General features: G+C 36.4%; 1 protein-coding gene and 1 long non-coding RNA gene across 3 annotated transcripts in view; one reads left to right on the top strand and one right to left on the bottom strand.

Annotated features, from left to right (window-relative positions):
- LOC106057346 (ubiquitin carboxyl-terminal hydrolase 38-like) overlaps window positions 1-22,546 on the bottom strand; it is a 73,526-nt gene that overhangs the window by 49,706 nt on the left and 1,274 nt on the right. The window contains exon 2 of the mRNA XM_056039672.1: window positions 20,772-20,849. The gene's annotated coding sequence lies outside the window, so the exon portion shown is untranslated. The remainder of the gene's footprint in view (window positions 1-20,771; window positions 20,850-22,546) is intronic.
- Window positions 311-20,643, top strand: LOC129927899 (uncharacterized). 2 transcript variants are annotated; one of them, XR_008779550.1, is made up of 3 exons: window positions 311-586; window positions 18,933-19,010; window positions 20,237-20,643. It is a non-coding gene; the product is annotated as an uncharacterized LOC129927899 (long non-coding RNA). The 2 variants fall into 2 exon arrangements; XR_008779549.1 differs by having other exon boundaries at window positions 20,208-20,643.

Below are 22,546 nucleotides of genomic sequence, written 5' to 3'. Positions count from 1 at the left end.
TCTTTTGCCTTGGACAGACTCTCCCTGAATGGCAAGCCCTTCCATTCATTTATAATGTATTCCCAATCGCTTTCCCTGTCTTGGCATACAAAGAACACTCAATGGTCTACATCTCACAAATCAACGTGTTCTCTTTCCCCCCCCCCCCCACAAAATGTTCCTGAAGCCTTTCCCAACTTCTATTGGTGCTATTTCTAAATGACTCAAACACTCCATAGATCCAGATCTTTGGCTCTTACGAGCTATATCACTAGCTTCCTGCTTTACAGCCTCGTATGTTGTTATGAAAATGATATGGCTGTATCGGTAGCCGTACTTGTGTTGACATGTGCTTGTAACTCGTCCGTAAGAATGTGTTCACGAAATGTGTGTTGTTGTGTAAGTCATTCAGTGTATTGAAGCCATACTAAGCGGACATGGTTTTAGACTCTGTTATCATTCTGTTCACAACATAGGTAGTACACAACACATACTTCAATGGTCGAGATGTTTCGTAGTGTCAAATAGTGCATGTATATGTTTTTGTTATCGATACTTTGTAGACATCATAGATACAGTCAAACTAGTTCAAATAACTACATGAAATGTAAGTAAATATATCTAGTTAGAAAGTCGTATAGATCTACTATAACAAGACACATAGTAATGAACAAGTCACTCATTAGATTCAGGTCTGCCAGTAAAGTGAAGTAAAGTTCCCCTGTCAGACCTTGTGGTCTATAGGGCAGGTGATGTAAAGGTCATCTGTTTCTATGGCCTACGGTTAACGAGGGTGTCATGTGGCCAGCACAACAACCAAACGCCTTTACTTTTCCCCAACTAACGTCAGGTACCCATTAGAGCTGGGTGGACTCAGGGGCGCCCGAAGATCCTGAAGTTAAAAATCACAGTCTTCGCCAGGATTCAAACCCCGGACCCGGTTCGGTCGCTAAGCGCCTTACCGCTCAGCCACCGCGCCTCCCAGGTCTGCCAGAGTGTTATTATATTATTTGTGTAAAGCACTGCATAGTTAGGAAAGTTCCACTTGTAAAGCACTGCATAGTTAGGTAAGTTCCACTTGTAAAGCACTGCATAGGTAAGTTCCACCAAATTAAACACTTTTTGGAAAAAACAAACTCAGAATTAAACATTCCAGAAGAAATGAAGAAAATAAAAAGTAAATAAAATAAATGAGAAATGGACAAGCTCTCATTTGAATCACAAGAAAGATGATGCCAATTATAAGCTATCCCGACAAGATCAACGTCTAATCTTTCGACTCAGGGCCGGACACAACAGAATGAGACAACATATGTACGGGAAGCTCAAAATTGGAACCAATGAAATCTGCCCATGTGGAGTGTCGCCAGAGAATACTGACCATGTCCTTCAAAACTGCTCTCTCTACCAAAAGGCCCGTACAAGACACTGGCTCCCAAAACACCACAATAGAAAGAAAACTATATGGAGAGCTCCCTTATTTGGAAACCACTGCGCAGTTCATCTCATGTATTGGTCTAGTCATCGGAACACTCCAACATAAAAATGAGAACGAGGAAGAAGAAACACTTTTAATGTACAGTTCTGCCTTGTATGCATCTTAGGGTCGTTAGACTTCCTGGCGGAGTTCTTTTGATCTCTTTATTAGTATCACGACAACAACAGAAACTGATAACAACAGTTTTTTTAAATATGGCTGGGAGGAATAAGGAAGGGAGGACCGTGCTACATTGAGTAGGACACACAACGCTGGTAATTATTCACCTTACATGTATACACTCGTGCAGAACTCAAGATTGACTAGCCATTAAGTGGCAGACATGAGCGTCCGAGTTGTGATCACGTGACGTTGAATAGCAGAAGTGGAAGTGACGTGTGAGTTTCAGAAAATAATCAAGCACCACAACAGACAGTTTGTTACTTTAAACTTGTACTGCTATTAGAAAGTTTTGATTGATCCACTGCTATTATACAGTTTTGATTGTTTCACAGCTATTATAAAGTTTAAATGTTTCACAGCTATTATAAAGTTTAAATGTTTCACAGCTATTATAAAGTTTTAAATGTTTTACTGCTATATAAAGTTTAAATGTTTTAATGCTATATAAAGTTTTAAATGTTTTACTGCTATATAAAGTTTAAATGTTTTACTGCTATATAAAGTTTAAATGTTTTACTGCTATTTAAAGTTTAAATGTTTTACTGCCATTTAAAGTTTAAATGTTTTACTGCTATATAAAGTTTTAAATGTTTTACTGCTATATAAAGTTGAAATGTTTTACTGCTATATAAAGTTTAAATGTTTTACTTCTATATAAAGTTTAAATGTTTTACTGCTATTTAAATTTTAAATGTTTTACTGTCATTTAAAGTTTAAATGTTTTACTGCTATTTCAAAGTTTTAAATGTTTTACTGCTATTTCAAAGTTTTAACGCAATGCAGGTTTGAGAGAAAACCCTTGACTTAATACATATACATTTCTAACTCAAAATTTTAGTTAGTTTGAAATAGTTTGAATACAATATATGCCATAAACAAGCACAACGGACTCTCCAAGTACAGGGTTACAATGCAATAAAAGTGTATTAGTTGAAACAAAAAATGAATGTACTTAAGTAAGATCCTCAATTTCCCAAAGCCTTAGTTACCTAGCAACCCGATGCTTCCGGAAGCTGCGTGGAAACATTTTCATTTTTTTAGACTATTGGTTTTTAAACTTATTCTGAGGTTTGTGTGTTTTGATGTTTTTTTTACCCTGTCTATATGTTACGTTTATGACCATGAAAAATGTTTAGTGGAAGCTAAATCAGCATCCCATAGGAGAGAACACATCAATTTATAGTTGTATAAAAACACACAATGTTCTCAAAAAAATAGTGTCAAAACGTAATAAGGGGAATAAATCCATATATATATATATATATATATATATATACATCTCTCATTAAAACAGAATAATTAATCAACAACAATCAATTAATTGTTAAATTTTGATTCATGTCTTATCAGGTTCAATGAATAATTCTGCAAAGCTGTAACTTGCTCCGAGAATGGCCAATGGGAGAACAAACATGTTCAAACTTTTTCACCAGACAGACAGAGTGACATGATACAAGCGTTGTAACAAGAGCATATTAAACAGCGTTCTGCTTTCTACCAATGCTATGGTAAAGTTGAATGTGAAAAAAAAGCTTGAACGACTATTTTATGCCTTTGAGAGAGTAACAGCGAGAAGCGTTGCGTCAAACCTAGACTGACTGCATAAAAAAATCAAACTGGAATTAAAATTTTGACAAATCGTCTGCGAAAAATGTAATAAAATATGTAGTTCACAGTCTCCAACTAACAGCTGGGTCTGTGCTCTACGTTAATCGACTTGAAGGCTTTTGACTTGCTACTATTAGATCTAGAAATAAAGCCTAAATATAGAAATAAAGCATAGGTCCAGAAATAAAGCATAGGTCTAGAAATAAAGCATAGATCTAGACATAAAGCCTAGATCTAGAAGTAAAGCATAGATCTAGACATAAAGCAATCTTTCTAAGCGACTGAAATTCGTGTGTGAAAGTTCGAGACCAATCGTCATAGAGGGCCTCAACACTGACCTGCAACGTCACAACCTGTGGGCAGTTTAAACCAATAGCTCGTTTTCAAGACTAGCCGTACAGTGCAAACAAAACTGAAAGTCTGAAAAATAATGATTTGGTTTTTCAAACTTAGGAATGTAGACAGCCTCAGAGAGAACAGGAAGTGACGTGCTCTAAACTTTAAAGGGGGTCTGATATTACATCGTCTTCCCCGCCTCAAATGCTGATCCCGACCTAAAAAAAAACTCCTCTCACCCCCCACCACTACATGCCCCTATCGCTTGAGGGTCACTGTGACGTCTTCCATGACGTCCTAATATTTTTTTCTTCTTCTCTCGAACGTTAAAATTAATCAGGGCGTGCAATCAGATTTATTGTATTTCCACTGGACCGTCTCTACAGATTTTCAGAAATTTAGCTTCCCGTGCCTCTACGAGACCCCCCCCCTCCCATTTTTATATATTCCCCTTTTACACACACACACACAAGCGCGTCTGCCTTACATCTTAGTAAAAACGTAAGCACACTCTCCTTACAATGACGTAGATTGTAGCCTTGAGGGTAGCAAGGGAGGATGGTTCACTAGTGCTGATGAATTGACTTGTATAGAGTCCAAAATTCCAGGGCTTTTTTTTTTCCCCTCTTACAAGGGAACAAAAAAAAAAAACTGGTACAGTTTACTGGACACGGTTGACAATATGCGGGTTATTATACAGCAGTGTGTTGGCATCGTGTGACATTATGTCAATATTTGGGATACGATTAGGTCTACGCTATTCCATAGCGTGTTTGTCAATTTCAATAGCTAGATAGATGGAATTTATTTCTTTGTATGGCATCAAGAAAAGGGGGATTTAATGTGAGCAAATATAAAAAAACAACTTTAAAATACAAGTTTATAAGAAATGTTATGTCCCACCAATCAGCAGACCTTAGACTCTTTTATTCTGCATTGGAATGGAACTAGATAGATAGTTAGATAGACAGACAGACTGACGGACTGTAAAACTGATAGATAGGTAGATATACCGTTAGATAGATAGATAGATAGATAGATAGATAGATAGATAGATAGATAGATAGATAGATAGATAGATAGATAGATAGATAGATAGATGCTTGATTGAAAGAATATAAAATAGATAGATAGGTAGATATACCGTTGGATAGATAGATAGATAGATAGATAGATAGATAGATAGATAGATAGATAGATAGATAGATAGATAGATAGATGCTTGATTGGAAGAATATAGGATATTTATTCTTATTTACATCAATTTTAATTTATGGAAATAAATGTATGTTTCGTTTCGGTTCTTTCATTGCTTCAATCGTCAATTTATATTTCTGAGTTCGTTTTTTTTTTTTAAATAACAAACTGTCTGTAGATCAATGGTTTGGAAATTTCACTCGTTCGCAATTACCGCCCCTAGCTGACACCTGAGTTTCTTTCATTCAATTACTGGTATATGTGTCCGTCACAGAAGAATTCAAGCATAGAGAATGTGACTGGCTGGGTCGTTGATTTAGTGTAGAGACGTATTGACCAGGACTACTCAAAGATGGTGACCATACTGTAATGGAAAGAAAGCTAAAAGTACCCAGGGAGTTATAGAGTTCAAAAGTACACAATGCTAAAGAAGCGAGTACTTAAGTTCAGAAGATTGAGAGCACACAATGAGTTAAAGCGTACACCTAACGTCCTGAGCCAGCCAGGGTCAATCACTGAAGATGATGTGGTGAAACATAAACTTTTGTATTTTCTTTATTACAAAGCTTATATCAACTCTGTCTGGTAAAAATTTTGAACATGAGTTTTCTCCCACTTCCCATTCTCGGATCAAGTTGAAACTTTGCACAATTATTTGCTGTACCTAAAAAAAAAAAAACTAGAATCGATTAAAACAATTAATCAATTGGGTAATTAATTATTAGTCTTTTTGGAGTTAATTAATTTTGTTTGACATCAAAATAAGGGAAATAAGTGCTACTTAATGAGAGATGTGGATGCATTTACGAATATACCTCCCTTATTATGTTTTGTCACGTTTTTTTCTCTCTTATCTTCTTATCTTATATAATACAGACGTTACTTCAAAAAAGAAGATGATTACGTCCTATGAGTCATGCATTTAGTCATGCATATGACTTCCCATTCTCGTATCAAGTTGAAATTATTCATAATCGAAGACAATATACAAATCAACATCAAAATAATTAACCAATTAAATAATCAGTTAGTAGTACTTAATTAATTTTGTCTCATACAGCAAGAAGGAAGCTAAAACCTGCCATCTTTAAATTAATGGCAGTAATTAGCGCTTCTTTCCCTTTAAAAAAGCTTTGTTTTTAAAAAGAGTATTCTTTTTTTTTTGCTTGTGTTTACATAGCATTGTGATAGCTGAAACAGGAAAACGATTTGAAATATTTCGCATAGTTTATCAACAGTTCATATGCATTCCCCAGAAAGAGAAGACACAGTACGCTCTAATCTGAAGCTCAACAATCATGTGTAGGAAAAATGTCTTATATTTACCCTAAACAACAATGTTTATGAACACAAGATTAGCATTGCAGGTGGTCTAGTTTTTGGTAATTCGAGCAAACGACTTGACCTTATGGGTCTGTTTTCAGATATAGGCTGAGTAAACAGGAATCAATCTCCTGAAGGGAAACCCAATATCAAACAACAACCTTAAGCGTTGCCCAGAGTTGATAGTCTATCAAACTATAGGCGTCGTAAGTGGAGGCAACTATGCTAATTGGCTGACATCATCACAAATAACCCCCAACTTGTATCAATTTAAAAGCTATATTAATCATGCAACGATAGATTCTAGTAAGTCAATACGTTAGAAACAAACAAATCAGCGCCCTCTCTACTCACAATAGGGGAGGGGAGGGGGTTTTGACCCACCTTATTCTAATTAGGTATAACAAATCTCTAAAGAAAAAAAAAAACAACCTAGATCTAGTTTAAACTTTAGAAGTAAAAAAAAAAAAAAAAGCTAAGTGACAATTATGTCGTTTTGTAAATATAGTTAAAACCATTACGATATTTTTGTTTAATCCACTTGTTTAAATAATATAGTCAGGGTCGGATTTAAGGGAGGGCAGGCGTTACAACAGCACAGGGGCATCCACAAGAAAGGGGCCCCGCAACAGAAAAAAAAATCTTTATTTCGATTTCATTATAAGTTTACCTTATAAAATTAATATTTTCGCATTTTTACCAACACTACTTTAAATCTTAAAGTTGGCAACACTGTCGTGGTGAAGAAGTTTTCGGTTAGAATGTTGTAATTTATAATGGCGTACTCCGGATTTATTACATTACGTAAACGCTACAAATTTACATATTTTATTTTATTTTTGGTTACTCAAATATGCATATTAAACAACTGTAATTTTTAAAGAAGGAAAGTTTAATTTAATTTACAAGTACCTTTTTTTTTTCTTGTATAATATGGCATGATTTTAGATATTAGTATTTTTATTAAGTTTATTTTTTTTATTTAAGCATTCGAAAAAGTGTAGGGGCCTTCACACAATTAAATCCGACCTTGAATATAGTGTGTCTAAACTTAACAACAATAAGGTGATTGTCAATAAGAAAAAGAACAAAAAAATGGCCAGTATGGGAATCGAACGTTCTCTAGTTAACCAGAACCAGAGTAACACCTACAATGCGCGAAGTATTAGCTTACAATAGACAAGTCCTCTTTTGTCTTCCTTTTTTTTCCTTCAGCACATATTCGCACCATTCCACAGTCACACCACTGTGCGCACTTATATTTCCAGCTTATGACCATTATTTAAAAACATTTAATTTTACATTCTCCTCTGTCCTTCTAGTAACAAGTGTGTAGGGCCTACACGTGATTTCTCGTATCAAGTTGAAATTTCGCAAACATATTCATTGAAATAGGCATGACATAATAAGAAGGCTTGTCTTCGAGGTCCGAAGATAAGTGAGGAATGCAGTATTTCCCGTAGCTGCGTAGCCCCAGATGTGACCTACATATTTTGCCAGGGCAAGCATAACCATTGTCCGCAGGTGGTCGATGTAGATTTTCCTTTGGTCTCAAATGTGTATCCCGCGGCCTTTGTGAGTGACCTCCAGCTGTCTCGTTCTGAGGCCGAATGTAACCATGTGCTCTCTTCAAGTTTGCGCCTAAGCTGGTCTTTCAAGCGTTTCCGTGGGGCGCCTCTCTTACGACCGACCATCTCTTACCTCACCAAAAAAAGACTGCCTTTGGCATACGTTCGTCTCCCATACGGGATACGTGCCCTGCCCAGCGTAGCCGTCGGACCATAAGAAGTCCATCAATAGGCAAGACATGTATCAATAAAAAAAAGTAACCAGACAATTAGTTACTGGTAATTCATTATTTTGTTTAATACCAACAAGGAAAACTAATACTTCGGTTTTCACAGCTATGGCTAAATGTGTTGTGTTTAGTCCCCTATAAAAAACAAATTGTTAACTCTATTTCTCCCTCACGCATTCTCAAGTCGAGTTAATACTTTATATAATTATTTATTCTAACTAACGAAACATGAATCAATTTTTTTAAAAATACCCAATTAGTCCATTAATTATTGGTAGTTAATTATTTTGGTTGATGTCAAATAAGCGAAATAGCTTTTACTTTATTGGTAGATATAGTTTTAAAGGCGGAGTTCTTCACCTTAAGAAAAGCTTTGTTTTTTAAAGATTCATTATATTTTGCTTGTATTAAAGGAAATAGATTACAACAAAGTAAGATTGTTATTTTGTTTTTTAAATTACATAAACCCCTAGTTCTTTCTTAGTTGTTTCGTAAGACCTGAATGAAAATGATTTCCTTTTAAAATAAATTGCAAGATCTGAATGACAATTTAAAGATTCCATTGTACCAATTTTTTTACGTAACGGTAATTGAAAGGAATCTTGGTTATTGGTGAAAAACAGTACATGTTCGAAATGCCCAGATTTAGTTTTAGTTTTGTCTTTTTTTAAAAAAAGAAGTAAACAATATGTAACTACCTAGATTTGAATATTTCTGTTTTTAATGTCAAAGAAAGCAATCGACATTACCACTAAATCCAATACGACATTTGCTACTTAAGTCACAGGAATTCTTTCTGGGTCAGCTCTTTGCTGTCAATGTATTGACACAATCCACACACACCCACACACACAACCATCACAAACACCGACGTCTTAAAGGCCTTTCAATATTTAAACAACCCAAGTGAAGGGAGATAATTTTTTTGTTGACATAACTTATTTCCCTTTCGTATGTAAACTGGAATGACAGCTTTCATGAAGTTATTGAACTCGCAGAAGCCACAGAGCAGCAGCACCACCACCACCCCCAAACACAAGACTTTTTCTTCTCTCTCTCTCTCTCTCTGTTTAACCCCTCCCGTCCTTGAACTTTAGTCAGACTTTTCTTACATTACCATTTCGTTAGAAACTTTGCCCCCCCCCCACCTTCCCCTCCCCTCCTGACCAGTCATGAGCTAAATATAGCGCTCTCTTAAGACTGAAACGTTCATTATAAGACAACTGTTAAGATATAAATACATCTCACTGAATAGTCTATAGCAGCAGTTATTTCATGTTTTTAACTTCCCATTCTAAACCAGGGATTCTCAAGTTGAAAAAAAAAAAACACGAATTTCATGTTTTAAACCTCCTATTCTAAACCAGATTCTCAAGTTTAACTTAAAGAAAAAAAAAACACACTACTTCGAGTACTGCCGCTTTTCTCCTAATACTGAAGGACAATTATTAAGATATGCCCAAACATTCTCGATTCTAAAGGGCGACAGGGAAAAGGGGATACGAGCCAGAGAACATAGTAATGACGGGAGCGCATACCGCAAGTCCATTCGTGGTGACTGAATGATAAAACACTTTGCTGCCAAAACTGAGGTTCTCGAGTTCCAATTGAAGTGAACGCTGGGAAATACATTCAGTACCTTGGGGAATTATCTCAATGTAATAGTACGTGGTCAAGTGGGGTAAAGACGTGTTGCTGGTCACACACCACACTCTGGTCCATCTTTGTCCACGCAACTTCAATCACCTGCCCCTGAAGTGGTCAAAGTATGCAGCCCTTATTTCAAACAAAATAGTAACACTAGGCCGCCGTTAGTGAAGACCAGCGGGTAACAGTCTAATTTAGTACAGCTACGTCGTCAATACAAATACGTTGGTCTGTCGCTCAGACAAGTCAATCCCTCTGACCAATAACAGTAGTGAAATCAACTTAGGTCTAGGCTTTTAGTGTAGAATCGAATATAATAGCTCTAGCTGGGGAAATGCAGGTTATAGGCTTTTAGTGTAGAATCGAATATAATAGCTCTAGCTGGGGAAATGCAGGTTATAGGCCTTTAGTGTAGAATCGAATATAATAGCTCTAGCTGGGGAAATGCAGGTTATAGGCCTTTAGTGTAGAATCGAATATAATAGCTCTAGCTGCGGAAATGCAGGTTATAGGCTTTTAGTGTAGAATCGAATATAATAGCTCTAGCTGGGGAAATGCAGGTTATAGGCCTTTAGTGTAGAATCGAATATAATAGCTCTAGCTGGGGAAATGCAGGTTATAGGCCTTTAGTGTAGAATCGATATAATAGCTCTAGCTGGGGAAATGCAGGTTATAGGCCTTTAGTGTAGAATCGATATAATAGCTCTAGCTGGGGAAATGCAGGTTTTAGGCCTTTAGTGTAGAATCGATATAATAGCTCTAGCTGGGGAAATGCAGATTTTAGGCCTTTAGTGTAGAATCGATATAATAGCTCTAGCTGGGGAAATGCAGGTTATAGGCCTTTAGTGTAGAATCGATATAATAGCTCTAGCTGGGGAAATGCAGGTTATAGGCCTTTAGTGTAGAATCGAATATAATAGCTCTAGCTGGGGAAATGCAGGTTATAGGCCTTTAGTGTAGAATCGAATATAATAGCTCTAGCTGGGGAAATGCAGGTTATAGGCCTTTAGTGTAGAATCGATATAATAGCTCTAGCTGGGGAAATGCAGGTTTTAGGCCTTTAGTGTAGAATCGATATAATAGCTCTAGCTGGGGAAATGCAGGTTATAGGCCTTTAGTGTAGAATCGATATAATAGCTCTAGCTGGGGAAATGCAGGTTATAGGCCTTTAGTGTAGAATCGATATAATAGCTCTAGCTGGGGAAATGCAGGTTATAGGCCTTTAGTGTAGAATCGATATAATAGCTCTAGCTGGGGAAATGCAGGTTATAGGCCTTTAGTGTAGAATCGAATACAATAGCTCTAGCTGTGGAAAGGCAGGCTATAAGTATTTAGTGTAGAATCGAAGACCATAGCTATAACTGGGCTGTGTTTATCGAGTTTGACTGATGGTACTTGACGGCGCAATATTTTTTTTTATTTAGAAAAACAAATAAATTGCGACCATTTTTTAAAAAATGGACTAGGAGTTGCACATCTCGAGTGAATATTTGCAGGGATTCTACGGGCTCTTGATCAACAAAAACGTCCACTAAATATAGATTATCTTCTTGTATATCTCAATAAGATATTCTGTATGGTGATCTAAAAGATGGCAGGACGGCCGATGGTCGCTCACTTTTAAGGTAAACTGATGTATCCAAGCGCGACATGAAGCTCTTCAAAAACAACACTGACAGTTGGGGGAAAAAAAAAGAGGCACTAGATAGATCCACATGGAAAGCGAGCATAAAGGAAGGGTACTGGGAGGTTGCAGATGGCAAACGTACCAGAAGTAGAAGTCAGGGTGGATGTGCAACAGCGCCTGGTGATTACACGAGAAGGGAAGAGATCGTCTCTCGTGACGTACAATGCCACAGAAATGTCTCACTAAATAGAGTATGTGATACAATCCAAACAGTTTGCGTTTCACTTCAAAAGAAGATTAAGTCAAATGATGACTATGTATCACCTAAACAACAACAGCAATAGGAGTCATAATGAAAAGTTATATGTAAAAACAATATGATTCTCGCAACTCACAATTTCACAGGCTCTATTGCTCCCAACAACAGACCACTGACATCATAGGAACAGTGCCAGATTTACCTAAACGCTACATGGCCGCCATAGCTTATGCCCCCCCCCTACTCCCAAAAATTGTTTTGAAAAAACAACAACAAACGAATAAATTGCTTTATGTTGATTACAAGGGGGGGGGGGGTCCCATATCTCAAATAGGTTAGGGCCTTATCAAGTCTAAATCTAGTTCGGGGTGTCAGTGTTACCGTATATTTTCCATACACTTAACGGAGAAGTAGATTTTAAAAAATACAACAAAACGCGTTAGCCCTAAATGGCTTATCTGTACTAGATCTCGTGAATACGAAATCTGATAAAAATACATGTTGGATTTTGCATAAGGGTAACACACAATTTCTTAAAATGAACAAATAATAATACAACTCTGAAGAGCTACTGTGCTATGTGCATAATTGCGAGTAATATCCTTTATGAATATTTGGAGAGTTAATGTTTAGAATGTTGTTTGTTTGGGTTAATAAACAAAGAATATGTTTACACATTGCACAAGGGGCGTTCATTTCCTTGAACTGATGACTCTGCCCCAGGTCAGATCGACCTTCACACCAAGTAGCCTTCCCATGATTCACACGACTAACGTCAACATAGCCACACCATTAGTGACTAAGAAGGGTTCAAACCATTGAGAAGAAATAGTCGAAGATTGTTGTGTACAAGATACCAGGAGGAGGAAAGAAACGAATCCTGCTAAACAGTGATGCCCAAACTACGATCCTAGGGCCATATCCAGCCCTTATAAAGGCGGTGCGAATCGGCTGATCGAAACTTCTGCAAACACTGGACAATGAAGCCACATAACATCAGTTTCCTTTGACTCGAAGATTTTTTCTTTGCGGTGATGTCACCCTTGACACAGACCCCCTCCCCCCCCCCAAAAAAAAAGGGGGGGGGGACTTTTAAAAAAAAAATTATTTAGATGGTGTCCCACTAGAAAAAGCTTGAGAAACACTGGGGTACACAACCGCAAACCTCCTGCAGAGCACAGTGCCAGGTGAAAGAAAGTGAAGAAGACATGGATGGCAAGACATTGCGAGCAGGTCAACATTAGTACTGCGGTGGTCATCTCATGGAATTAAGGGATAACTAACATGAAACAGTGTAAATTAGATAAAATTATTAAAACCAAAAAACCACACCTATCTAGATAAATGCCTAACTCCATTCGATGAAAAGGTCCTAATCTATTTGAGATATCGCCAACATAAGGCACATTTTCCTTTACTCTTTCATGAAAATGAATGATCATATCACTGTAGCTTTTTTTTTTTTTTTTGAGTGGCCCTAAAGCAAATTCGGGGCCCTATGCTATAGCCTACGTAGTCTATAAGTAAATCCAGCGCTGCATTGTATTTAACGCTGTTACTCAACTGGATGGCTGCCTGGTCGTGCGGTATGCGAGCTGGAATGTCGTTCGGTTGTCTTGATGGTCCAGGGTTCATACCCTGCCCGCTGCCTTCGCCCGCGGTCCAGAGGGAGGTTTGGACTAGGATGTAGATTATCTTCAACTCTAAAAGCGCATCCGAAAAATGTGAAACAAAAACAATAGCATTCAACCGTTTTAAGCCTGGTGGGTCTTAGAATTTCCCAGTGTGCTGGGCCGAACAAATAAATATAAATTTAAAAAATAATTATTAATAAATAAATATACATAAAAATATACATAAATAAATAAATAAAAATAAATATAAATTAATATAAATAAATATAGATAAATAAAAAAATAAAAACAGATAAATAAAAATAAATAATAAAAATAATTAACTAAATAAAAATAAATAATAAAAATAAAAATAAAGAAAAATATAAAAAATAAAGAAAAATAATAAAATAAATAACGCAAATAGAAATAAATAAAAACATAAACATAAATAAATACAAATAAATAATAAAAATAACTAACTCAATAAAAATAAACAATAAAAATAAATAACTAAATAAAAATTCTCCCAAGCCCAATGGAACTGAGTTTCTAAAAGCCTCGTAATGCAAGGTGAGCGCATGTTTCTAGGAAGGCGTCTAAATACCAGGGACTGTGAATGGGCCGTAGCCGTAGGTTTGTGCATCAGTGGAACAGGAGAACGACACACCAGTCCACATCGTTATAAGGCTCCAGGCCTGGAGTCACAACCGAAACGTGTACAATTCAACAGGGATGGCTGCTGAACAAATGCTCTCAAGACCACAGAGGTCACGACCTCACAAAGAGGCGACGTCGCCTGGGACCTTCCATGCCTCGGTGCTGTCCCCTGTTAATGAATGTTATGAATTCAATGCACGGAGTCCCCGCACACACACACACACACACACAAAATAGAGGTCTCTCATTTGAAGATAAGAAACACCATTTCAATGACGTAATTAGCCAAGGTGCACAAGACAACGGCCTCGGGGGGCAATGTCCTTTTGCGCCTGGCACATAGATATATAGGTTATTTCAATTATCCTATCAACTCTATCTCGTATGACCACAAATTGAAGAAAAAAAAACAACGGGTGTTTGATTATAAACTGGGGTCATTAATTAAGGTCTATGGCAGGACCTTTTTTTTTTTTTAGTTACGAGGAAAAAGCAAAGGGGAATGGGCCGGCTGTGCTTTAAAAAAAATAATACAAGTTCCCTTTCAGACCTTGTGGTCTATAGGGCAGATGGTGTAAAGGTCATCTGTTTCTGTGACCCACGGTTAACGAGGGTGTCATGTGGCCAGCACAACGACCAACTTTCCCCAACTTATGTCAGGTACCCATTAGAGCTGGGTGGACTAAGGGACGCCCAGAGCTGGGTGGACTCAGAGATTCCGGAATTAAAAATCCCAGTCTTCAGCTCTTTACCGCTCAGCCTCCGCGCCTCTGGCTCTGCTTTAGATGTGTACCAAATCAGCGACCGCACAGGGTCTCAATGCCAAAAGGGTCTCGAAGCCAAAAGGGTCTCAAGGCTTGATGTACACACCTATGATAAGCGTTATTTGTCTCCATGAATAATATATTTCTGCATCTCAAAATGATAACCCCCCCCCCCCGCCCTTACTGCAATGATGGACCCTAACGGATCCCTCACTATTAGGCCTTCGTTGTCAAATTACGCAGGGTTTCAGCATTCTTAAGTCCGACCCTCGAGAGAAAAAAAAAAGGGGGGGGGGGCATAATGCTCTAGCTACAAGAAGTGCGCATCAATAGTGCCAGTGTGAGAATCACTACTGTATTATCTATTGTGTCTATGTGATTCGTCCGGTGGCAGCAGAAATGTGGTCTGTTCAGAAACAGTTAATGACACAGGGTGATAAAGTTGCTAAGCGCCGACGCTAATTTGAAGCCAGCTAAGGAAAGAAATGTCTGTCAGGATATAGACTCAACAAATCCTAAGCCCAGTATAAATAACTTTAAGTGACAGTGACAACGACAAGTTCTAACCCCCCCCCCCCTTTTCTATTTTTTATATCATGACATCCATTAAAAAAAAAAAGTCTCGGCGTCCATATTAGTTGCTTTCTATGACGTCTAAGCATGTCTGCCAGAGGACGGATGTGATTTGACGATCGTATGGACAGTATAGAAGGAAAGCCTAAGTGTCAAGAACGCAATGCAAAAGTCTATAAGGGTGATTATAGTTTAAATATATAATGAATATATATTTCGTTTTTTTCTTCAATTATTACTATTTCAAACATTCAAAACTGATTTTTTTTTATTCACAAAAGATGTTTAACATTTATTCCCAAAGATTATCGAAGAGAAACTGAAAGGGTAAGGGAGGGGGGGGGGGAGAGAACATCAACCTGGCATATAGAATGCAACTATGTGAAAGCTGTAACCTAACACAAATAGGGAGAGAGAAAAAAGTGACACACTTGAATCTTATTTAATCCATTCCATAGAATCGTTCAGGAACATATTAATTGAACTCGTTACAAATAGTATTTAAAGGGATTAAATGCATTGAGCTACTGTGTTTTCTCGAGAGGGATACACACCAAGTGGGGTGCCAGGGCATCCTGTGCCCATCACAATGGAACTAAGCGTGACACTGACTAAACCGATAACAACACTGCATGTGAGCATTCCAGCTGTGAATTAAGCCAGGGAATTATAATGAAAAAAAAGATCATTTTAAAAGGATAAAAATAGAAAACTGCAGGAAGCGATGGAGAGCTAACATTAGGGTGGGGGAGGGATGTCATTTACATATGACCTTATGAAGTGATACAATTAAAGGCAGGTCATTAGCAGGTAAAGTTTTCGTTTTGGTCATCTCATCGAGACTAGAAAGCGCTTCTCAAAAATCGTATCAAAGTACACTAGGTAAGAATATCATCTCTTTATACCCAAACACCTTGGAATGAAACGACACCAATAAACAGTCTTGAGAAAAATAAAAGTGGGGTTTGTTTTGTTCATTTAAAGCTTTGTGCAACTTTTATTGCAAATAATTGTCTCCCTTCCTTCTCTGCCTTCTTGTCAGGAGTAGCCAGTAACAAGGGTTGCGAAATGCTCGACATGACAGCACTACAGTGTCTCGTGACCTTTCCAATGTTGTTTGAAAGACTTTTTTTTTTTTTTACATTCCATTGTCTCAGAGAGCAGCTCATCAAACTAACATTTAAAAAAAAAACAACTAATAGCAATTTTCAATTCGTTTTCTTTCAAGTATTACCAAAGTAGATACTTGCACTGTTAATTAACATTAACTATCCTCTACTGACCTCTACACACAAACACAATACAAATTTCCTTCTTTTAAGTAAGTTCATTTTTTTTTTAATTACTTCCCACTAGTTCTTCAGAGTGAATTAGGGTTAAGAGTACTCTTAAGATTAATGTTACAAGACCCATCCACGCCAAGGAGAACAAAATGAAGAGTAAACCTTATAAAGGAGGACTATGTGGAGAGTAAACCTTATAAAAGAGGACAAAATGGAGAGTAAGTTCTTATAAAGGAGGACAAAATGGAGAGTAAGTTCTTATAAAGGAGGACAAAGTGGAGAGTAAGTTCTTATAAAGGAGGACAAAATGGAGAGTAAGTTCTTATAAAGGAGGACAAAATGGAGAGTAAGTTCTTATAAAGGAGGACTATGTGGAGAGTAAACCTTATAAAGGAGGACAAAGTGGAGAGTAAGTTCTTATAAAGGAGGACAAAGTGGAGAATAAACTCTTATAAAGGAGGACAAAGTGGAGAGTAAGTTCTTATAAAGGAGGACAAAGTGGAGAATAAACTCTTATAAAGGAGGACAAAGTGGAGAGTAAACCTTATAAAGGAGGACAAAATGGAGAGTAATTTCTTATAAAGGAGGACAAAGTGGAGAGTAAACCTTATAAAGGAGGACAAAATGGAGAGTAAGTTCTTATAAAGGAGGACAAAGTGGAGAGTAAACCTTATATAGGAGGACTATGTGGAGAGTAAACCTTATAAAGGTGGACAAAATGGAGAGTAAGCTCTTATAAAGGAGGACAAAGTGGAGAATAAGCTCTTATGAAGGAGGACAAAGTGGAGAGTAAACCTTATAAAGGAGGACAAAATGGAGAGTAAGTTCTTATAAAGGAGGACAAAGTGGAGAGTAAACCTTATAAAAGAGGACAAAATGGAGAGTAAACCTTATAAAAGAGGACAAAATGGAGAGTAAGCTCTTTTAAAGGAGGACAAAGTGGAGAAAAAGCTCTTATAAAGGAGGACTATGAGGAGAGTAAACCTTATAAAGGTGGACAAAATGGAGGTAAGTTCTTATAAAGGAGGACAAAGTGGAGAGTAAACTCTTATAAAGGAGGACAAAGTGGAGAGTACACTCTTATAAAGGAGGACAAAATGGAGAGTAAGTCTTATAAAGGAGGACAAAATGGAGATTAAGCTCTTATAAAGAAGGACAAAGTGTAGAGTAAACCTTATAAAGGAGGACTATGTGGAGAGTAAACCTTATAAAGGTGGACAAAATGGAGAGTAAGCTCTTATAAAGGAGGACAAAGTGGAGAATAAGCTCTTATGAAGGAGGACAAAGTGGAGAGTAAACCTTATAAAGGAGGACAAAATGGAGAGTAAGTTCTTATAAAGGAGGACAAAGTGGAGAGTAAACCTTATAAAAGAGGACAAAATGGAGAGTAAACCTTATAAAAGAGGACAAAATGGAGAGTAAGCTCTTTTAAAGGAGGACAAAGTGGAGAAAAAGCTCTTATAAAGGAGGACTATGAGGAGAGTAAACCTTATAAAGGTGGACAAAATGGAGGTAAGTTCTTATAAAGGAGGACAAAGTGGAGAGTACACTCTTATAAAGGAGGACAAAATGGAGAGTAAGTCTTATAAAGGAGGACAAAATGGAGATTAAGCTCTTATAAAGAAGGACAAAGTGTAGAGTAAACTCCTATAAAGGAGGACAAAGTGGAGATTACACTCTTATAAAGGAGGACAAAATGGAGATTAAGCTCTTATAAAGGAAGACCAACACAAAAAAAGTAAACTTTAACAACTTGGATAACAATTTAACTCATGAAACATGATATGTGGAACCACTGTATGAAATAGAATTTCTCAAAGTCACTTTTCACAGTAGCTCATCATTTGCACAACATGGATTAGGTGTACAAATCATTACACAAAAACATTTTCTTCTGATTGAAGCCCCTCCTTTGTCAAATGCTTCTCAGTGACTCAATGGAAAGTATTTTTTTTTCTCTTTAAAAATATATTATTTAGTTGAAATTCTTCTTTTTTAAACATAAGCATAAGTGTATTATAGTGCTCATATAGAGACACACCTACAGGTACCTACTCTACAACTACCTTTCTTTTTCAATTCCTAAACTCACACTTTTGTCATAGTTTTTTTTTAAATATTTAAATAATTTATTCATACAACTATTCGTTATCCTATCAAGCTGATATTTTGCACACAAACTAGGACTTCATGACTGCACATTTTATTAAAACTTCAGAAATAAACCCACTACTTATTGTAGTAATTTTTTAACATTTTATTTACAGTTAAAGCATAGTAGGACATAGTAGGACTCAAGGGGACTAACAATTATGTTGTATTTTTTCTTATTACTGAGTATCATATATATGGCCGCCCCCATACAATGGTAAGACAATCTATTTTTTATTACTATGCATATGAAGTATGTAGTGAATGGATAAAGTAAAAGTAGATGAGATGGGCACACACAAGATTTTTTTGGCATCAAACAAAGTCAAACGTCATCATTCTATATTTATATCACCGAAAAATGAGATGGTGAAGTATAAACATTTGACCTAAATAAGCTAAAACACTTTACAAATACATAAAAACCAATGAGAAATGTTCTGTTTATTTTAAGTTTCAGATGTTTCTTCAGTATTAAAGATTATTACATCCTAAGCCAAACCTGTCTCAGGATAAAGGAGAATTGCGGCAGGTAATGTTTGAACTGGTCATTGAGACATTAGTATAAAATGCATACCACATGACCAGGAAGAAATCAATTGTTTTATCCTTAGATAAAAGCTTTAAGATTTAATGAGAATCAGAGAAAGAACTTCAATATACCCACTTCCAAATACATAAGCTAGCAATGTTTTTTAACAAAAGATTTTAGGAATTTTTTTTTTGAATATGAACTAGAATATTTAAAAATGCAAAATAAAAAGGCACTTGGAAGAGAGGTAATTTTTAGAAATAAAAAGGTTTTTTTTTTATTATCTAATTACTTCCCTTGAATTTTTTATTTATTTTTTTACACAGTGATATATTCATCAATGAAGCATACCGGTACATGTCACATATAAAAAAAACATGAGTAGGTACAATATTCTTCAATATGGTGAAAATGGACCAGGGGAACAAACCATATGACCATGGAGATTTCAAAAAAAGAATTTTTTCCATTGTGTCACCAAAAGGTCATCGGTCACAGGACCCAATAAGACCCTCTCCCACCCCAACACACCTCTTTTCACCACCAATTTTACAGATGACAAAAACAGACGCTAAGCTTTTTATTAGACAAACAATGGGCCTATTTTAATTGCATATCTTTCAACAGAACTGGACAATGTTAACAATTTAACATATAGAAGCAGGGGTGTAGCTAGGAATTCTCCATTGTTTGGAGGCCTTGGGGGCTTGACCTCTATTGGGGCCCCTGCGTTTTGCGTAATATTTAATTTTTAATTATGTAAAAAAAAAAACACTCATTTGAGGGCACCCTCAAGTGGGAGCCCGGGTGGATTTTCAAATTCTCCCCCCTCTTCCCGCCACCCTAGCTACTCCACTGTATAGAAGCTTTCGTGAGTAGATCAGCTTTAACACAATAAGTGCAGATTTAACTTCGACCTCTAATGAGAAGAGAATTAAGATAGAAACATGGTTGGTTCAGGTAGCATAGTAACAGTATTTTATGCTGGTAATATAGAAACATGATTTGGTTCAGGTAGCATAGTAACAGTATTTTATGCTGGTAAGATAGAAACACGGTTCAGGTAGCATATTTATGCTGGTAAGATAGAAACACAGTTTAGGTAGCATAGTATCAGTATTTTATGCTGGCATACTTTGCCACTTACAGATGAGAAATAATTATTAATAATAATTTATATTGTTTGTTTTGTTTCAGATGTTTGTTTTTTCATTTCTTTTGTATAGTGCATCTTTCATGCTATATGATACAATACGCATTGTCACAGCCTCATTAGAGACTCATTGTGACATGATCTGACTTTTAGTCAAGTAATAAAAAGCATGCTTGTGGCACAAAGAAAAACCCAAACCAGAATCTACGACATTTGCATCATTAGAATTGCTACATGTATTTAAGGCCAGTACTTCTTTACTTCAGCTATCTGTTACACGCATGCTCAGTGTGCTTGGTCCAATCTCTTTAGTGGACATGTGTGGGAGTGGGTATCTGGGAAAAGGCTTCATGCTGCTTTAAGATGGTCAGCAAACACAACTCAGTTGAGTCAGGTTTTGAACACAAACCTCCAAGCTGTTTACACTACTCAATCACATTCCACAGAAAAAAAATATTCCAATTCCAATCTATAGCCAAAGCCTCCTGTAATAAGTGTAGTCAGGGTTTGAACTAAAGACTATTGTGAAAAAAGTCCTAAGCACATAAATACAATGTAACCAGGTTTCCATACTTATTGAGAATGACACCAAAAAAATTGCTACTTACCAAATATATTTCTTTATGAAATCATCAAGAAGATTTTTGATCAGGTTGAAATTTTTTAAAATGTGATTTCAACTTCAACTGCAAGAGAAAATTGTATAGATCTAGATTTAGTAAAAAAAATTTTAAGTAATAAGTAAAGTTCCCCTTTCAGACCTTGTGGTCTCTAGGAGAGATGATATAAAGGTCATCTGTTTCTGTGACCTATGGTTAACGAGGATGTCATGTGGCCAGCACAACGACCAACCGCTTTTCTTTTCCCCAACTTATGTCTGGTACCCATTAGAGATGGGTGAACTCAGAGGCGCCCAAAGATCCCAAAATTAAAAATCCCAGGCTTCACCAGAATTTGGACCCAGGACCCCTGGTTTGAAAGCCAAGCACTTTACCGCTCAGCCACCTCGCCTTCCATTTAGTAGATCTATAATGTTTTCCCTTTTTTTTTTCCTTAAATTGATATAGAAACAAATAGTTTTCACCAAACAATCATCATTACAAGAAGCTAACAGCAGAAATTTGTTTAGTGCTGTACCATAAGATCGTCAAAAGGAACAAGCCCTTTTCATATGGTGAGATCATTAAAAATGCTTGTCACATGCAGTTAATATTAGGTGTCCAGAACAGAAAAAGAAATTCGATAGCATTACTCATTACTCTGTCAGTGTCAAGGAGAACTGTAAAATTACTAATTAAATTAGGCGTGTTGAAAAGATAATTTGATGCACCAACTTCACAATTTTGAAATTGAAAATTCAAATTTATGCACATACTCATGATACTTTACTGTGGAATACACACACACATACTATAGATTACTAGTTATTGTAGATCTAGAGCAGCGGTTCTCAACCTTTTTAGCTTGACGACCCCTTTTTACAATTCCCCAGTAAGCGGCAACCCTAACAATAAAATTATTTTCGTTCATAAGCATAAAAAGCTGTGATTTTGTAAATGTTATAAAATTTTAATCCTAATATATGTATTAGGCATTTATTGCAAAAGCTTTATGTTTAATAATGAAACAATTTGTAATAATATTTTGTCTTAATTTTAAAATATTTCGTCAATGCGAAGGTTAAGCTTGTTAGATAGGAATTTTTGGGTCTGTCTTTGCAATAATACTACTTCTGCATTTAGACTTGATAACCAACAGGCTGTGAAAACCCTGTTTCGCACAAATATATTATTGGAAATGGAAGAAGAAGGCATAACATAGACACATTTGGATTACACTTCAAACACTTGATCCAGATTTGTTTAAGTGTCATTAAAGACAATTATGTATCTGTGATGTCTCCGTAACATGTTCAACTTTTTTTTTCACCAAGTGCCTTTTTTACCCTATAACGTAGAGATTTGCGTCACTTGATGTTTCGTACTAAAGCCATAAGGAATATAGAAATTGCATAATGTCTGAACGTAACCATCTGAGAAGTTACACTGCAAAGACTTTCTTCCAAGTCAATAATAGTAGGCCTACAATAGTTTTACCTAAAAGATGCATTTAAAACTATTAGATGGACGTGAGCTATGGTTTGTCTAGACTGTAGGAGGACTTAAGAGACTTTATATTTAATTGCCATGTACAATTACATTTAGAACTAACAGAACACTATAGCAACTCTTCAGATTAGTTGTCTTTATCTGATCATTCATTTTCGTAATTACAAAAATATTCTCAAAATGACTTAGGGTATAAATACTTTCTTAAGAAATTATTTAACCAAGCGAGGCTCGGCCACCTGGTAATTAATTATTAACCAAAGAGCTTTTCAATT

The sequence above is a fragment of the Biomphalaria glabrata genome, chromosome 8, assembly GCF_947242115.1.
Source record: "Biomphalaria glabrata chromosome 8, xgBioGlab47.1, whole genome shotgun sequence".
In the NCBI taxonomy this organism is placed as follows: Eukaryota; Metazoa; Mollusca; class Gastropoda; family Planorbidae; genus Biomphalaria; species Biomphalaria glabrata.
The sequence above is the reverse complement of the archived record's forward strand: the minus strand, read 5'-3'. Positions and strand labels throughout refer to the sequence as shown.